This window comes from Triticum dicoccoides, chromosome 2A (genome assembly GCF_002162155.2).
Source record: "Triticum dicoccoides isolate Atlit2015 ecotype Zavitan chromosome 2A, WEW_v2.0, whole genome shotgun sequence".
Taxonomy (NCBI): Eukaryota; Viridiplantae; Streptophyta; class Magnoliopsida; order Poales; family Poaceae; genus Triticum; species Triticum dicoccoides.
Window position 1 is genome coordinate 770,149,590 of NC_041382.1, and position 4,940 is coordinate 770,154,529.

Here is a 4,940-nt window from a genome sequence, read left to right on the forward strand (position 1 = left end):
CGACGCAATCCCGCCTCTATCAACGGCGCCGCTGACGCCACAATCCGGTCTCTATCCTCACCGCCGCCATCGCTGTTCCCCTTCTTCCTGTCGGGACTTCCTTCCTCTGAGGTACGAGCATGTGATGTCCCTAGCAGCAGCTAGAGAATCACAGGAGAACTCGCGAGCAAGTACGGGGTTGACCGAAGGAGGACGAAGGAGCTGAGCTCAGTTCATCTCTTTTCCATTCGATGGATTAGTACAGACCAGAGGGTTGGGTACATAAGCACCACACACACACACACACGCACACACCTACTACTCAGTCCACATGACATCAGGGTGGACCTGACCTGTCATACACCACCCTGTATTAGGTGGGGGTGTGACAGAGCAGCTAGTCGTCTTCTCATGCAACACAGCTAGGTTGTTGGACTTAAATCAATCAATCCCAATAGGTCGGACATACATCTAGATCTGCCACCCCTGTATTGCCATGGAGGCTGCACATACATGATTCACCGTGTCCTCGGCTCCGAGCATATTATTATCATTATGCACGAGTTATTTCGCCTCTAAATGACTCAATCAAATATAAAAATGAAAAGAAAAAGCAAAAGAAAAATAGCTGCACGGATCTCTGCGCAATATCAATGCCATAGGACTTAGATGTGCAATACTTAGGGCACATCTAGATGTGCGCAAAACCGATATCATCCATGGAGCAGAATAATGTGTGCCACCGCTGTGTGAGCTCTTGCTAGCTTATCTTCTTTTGTGGTTTCAATTCAAATCAAATATTCATGACAGATGATAAATAGATTGAAAGTTTCTACCGCAAAAATAAAAAATCAAATCAAATATTCATGGATGATCTCGTCTTGTCGCAGATGCCACAAGGGGAAGATAGGCTGGGCGCCCTGACTGATGACATCCTGCTCTCCATCTTGGGGAGGGTGGACCTTGCGACGGCGGCAAAGACCAGCGCTCTGTCGACGCGCTGGAGGAGCCTGCCATGGCTGCTCCTCGACCTTGACCTCCATGTCAGGGATTTCCTACCCGCCCCATGCCCGGATTACCCTGTTGCTGCTGGGCAGCAGATATATTTTTATTCTCAAATACCATGGCAACACATAGATCAGGCAATGGCATCACTGACGAGAGCTGCTAGGAGTTTCTTGCGCATCAAACACAGCAGCAGAATCTCAAGAATGTCCCTTGAGATCTACCTGGTGGGCAATTACTCGCATGACATTGGCCCACTTGTCCGTGACGCCATTGACAACGGCATGGTAAAAGAACTGGACCTCACCATTGCGGTCTTGCGGACGACAAGGATTACGATTGCAAAGGTGCGAATATGCTACGGAAAGCACGGGACGTGGACGGGTTCTTCAGCGCCTATCCTAATATACTTCCTTGCCTCAAAAGGCTCCAGCTTTACAACCTGCGCTTTGCTGAGGGGGATATACATAACATCATATTTGATTGCTGCAAGCAGCTGCAGCACCTTAGTCTGGAACACTGTGATGTCGGCGACTGCTCGGTGTGGCAGGTAGATGCGCCAAATTCGGTTCTCAGGGTTCTTGAAGTCCGCTATTCCTACTTGAGGAGGCTTGAGGTGCTCTGCCTTCCCAAACTAGAGCTGCTCAGTTGGGAGGCGTGGATGCACTCGGAGGCCCCCTTGCATTTTGGTTCTGTCCCGTCCCTTAAGGAGTTATTCCTTGTGTGTGGTGCAGACCTTGAGCTCTCGGGGTTTAGTTTAAGCCAGCTTCTAGATGGTGCCACAAAAATTCATACCCTGACCTTAAATTTCCAAGGAGAAAAGGTAATTTCATACTATTTCAGTATAGATTGTGCGACATGCTTCTAATTTCATCAATAGTAATTTTGAAGTTACGGGGTTAATTAGGAACGTACGCTCTTTTTTTTTGTTGTTTCATGTCTTGATCAAGATATTTGCTTACCTTTATTATTGCTAGGAATGTTTCATTGATTTTTTCCTTTATTTGTCTGTTGACCAGCTTTGGATCCTGCCGGAAAGCAAGCAACTCCGCACCGCATTCAGCAAGCTAAGGAAGCTGTCTATTCATGGCATATATGTTGAGTTTGACCTATTATGGACAATAAATCTCCTTGAAGCTGCTCCAAGTGTTGAGATATTTGATATTGAGGTACTAATTTTACTTATCCCTTTGTCTCGATTGTTAGTTGAATAGATTTATGTATTTCCTTCCTGGTTATTGATATCATCGCTTGATAGATTTCAGAATAGAATCGCCTGGCAATACTAGCTACTATATGTACTTTATGTAATTATATTAGGTATTGGTTCTTGGATACAGGTGTTTGAACATCCATGTCTGGTACTAAATTGGGAGCGTGTTGTCATTCAAAGAGTGAAACCTTCTTGGAAGGTGGCTGGGTTCACAAGCTGTAACAAGTGGCAACTGAGAGAGCTCCATGTGACCAACTTTAGTCCCCTCATGGAGCAACATATGTTATTTGTACGTGAGGTGATGGATCGAGCACCAAACTTGAAAACTGTTGTTTTGAAAGAAGATGATGAACCATGCAAGGATTGCGAGGCAATGGATGCACTGCCTACTCTGGTAGGAGGCTTGTTTCCAAGGACCAAAAATGAGCAAGAAACAATAGCCCAGCAACTTAGGGACAACATGGTCGGCTCGTCCTCGGTGAAGATAATTTTCAAAAATATTGCTTCAATAGTGGTATTCTGAACTTGTATGTATGTCGAATGCAAGTGCAAGCAGTAAACGAAATTGTAATATACATGCTTGCTATTGTCCGGTTTGTTCTGTTTTCTACTGTTTAAAGTAAGCATTCCTGTAAACGCTAATGCATCAACATTAGCAGTACCATCAATTCATTTTTTAGGCGAGGAGGTTCCCACAAATTTGAATTATTCAGGATGCAGAAATCCTAAAAGTTGAAGAAATATCGAGGTAAAAACTAGAGTGAAATATTGAGGTAAAGACTACTCCCCCAGCCTAAAATATAGGTTTTATCTAAGCCAACATTTTCTCTGCTTGACCAAGTGTTTATAGAAAAAATATCTATATCAATCGAAAGAACATAAGTATATTCTTTATGAAGTATATTTTTATAATGCATTTATTCAATATTCTAGATATCAGCATTTTTATCTAGAAACGTGGTCAAACTTAGAAATTTCTGACTTTAGGACAAAATTCATGTGTCAAATCATTGGAACGGGAGTACTATTTCAGACTAGAAAATCCTCCAGAAACGCTGAAAGTCTCAACACCTAAATCCTCCAAGAACTGGATCCCTTCATACAAGTTGATTTCCATGAAACCTCTCATCAACAAAATCAAGTACTCAACCACCTAACCACCTGAGTGCTTGGAGTAAATGGTACTAGTACTCTGCATGGCATTGGCTAAACATGTCATCCAAAACATGCCCCTCTACTGAGCAGCCGCGCCAATCAAAGATCAAGATAGGCTCAGGCATACCTCTCAAAAAGCTTGGGTTGAATATATGGATGGCAGGTCTGTGCAGCACGAACTTTCACCTTGGTTGTTTTGCTAGCAAAGGAAGTCATAGCTGCAAGATTTGGGATGGTGAACTTGTTTTCAATTATTATTGGTTGTATATGAAGAATAATGTGTTGGTTTGCTCAAATGTTCTTTATGTAATAATGATTTCACTCTTTGACCTATAACACATTTATAGTTAGTAGATGCACCTACATTGAAGAAAGAGGTAGCTGAAGGAGTTGGCATCATGGTTGCTAGGGAGCTTATTCGAGGTATTGTTGGCTAAATTATGGTTGAACATAAGAAAAGCTTAGGGTTTCTTTGCCTCCCGCCGGCGCCGCTGCCGGTCCGCCTCGTCTTCGGTGGCTTTAGGGCCATGGCGGCGCGGTGTATCCCGGCCCTTGCCGGTGGGAGGGCTTTGTCTTTAGATGTTTCTTTCGAATTTTGTTAGGGTTTGTGTCCTGCTCAGGAAGACGAGACGGCGGCGGCGGCGGCTCCCTAAAGATGGAATAAGGTTCTTCCCGCCTAGCCCTCGTTCCGATGGTGTGTCTAGCATCGTCGGTGGGCGTGTGGAGATGTGTCTTCGGCGGATCTGTCCTTGGTGGATTTGCTCGGATCTGGTTGTAGTTCGTCTACGTTTGTGTTTCTTCAGGTTGGATCCTTCCGGTCTACGCTATTCTTCATCAGCGGTGGTTGTTGTTCTATTGCGCTTGTTCTATGGGCCTTAGCACGACGACTTCCCGACTGTCTACTACAATAAGTTTTGCCCGGCTCTGGCGAGGGAGGGGCGATGACGGCGACGCGCCTTCGGCTCGCTTCAGTGCTTGTAGTCGTTGCTAGGTGGTCTACAGATCTAGATATAATATTTATTATTTCTGGTGTGTTGTATTGGAGTAAATTGCAAAAAACCACCATAATTGGGGACACTAATTCGGAAAGCCACCACCATTCGGTTTTTTTTTAAAAATCCGCCACCATTGTGCTGACAGTTTTCAAAAAACACTGATTGATCGATTAGAGTTGTTTGACGCTGAATCTGCCGAGTAGGTCCCATTGTCAGGACGACATGGCATGGGCAAACAGAGTGAGGAGACGGACGTTAGAACTCTGAAGTAATTTCATCGAACACCTAGCAGGCATGCTGTCGGCCGCCCAGCTCGCCAGTGGCAGGAGCACAACACCGGCGGCCGCGGTGCAGAAATGGTCCGCGGACGACCGAGTGTGACGCGGTGCGGCCGTGGGCTGAGAGTCGGCGCCGGACCAGGGCGCCCACGGGGTGTTCGGAGTGAGGGGCGGAGCTCGCGCCCCGGCCACCACTGCGGCGCGCCCGTGCTCTGGAGCTGGCGGTAGCTCGTGCTCCCTTGCATGGCGCTGCTGATGCTCACGCGACCGGGCGTGGCTTGTGCTGCTTCTCGCCCCCCCCCCCCTGCAAGGCCG

At 46.3% G+C, this 4,940-nt stretch overlaps 1 pseudogene; it reads left to right on the plus strand.

The window, feature by feature from the left end:
* Positions 1 to 869: 869 nt before the first annotated feature.
* On the plus strand, positions 870 to 4,728 carry LOC119358412 (annotated as a pseudogene).
* Positions 4,729 to 4,940: the final 212 nt, after the last annotated feature.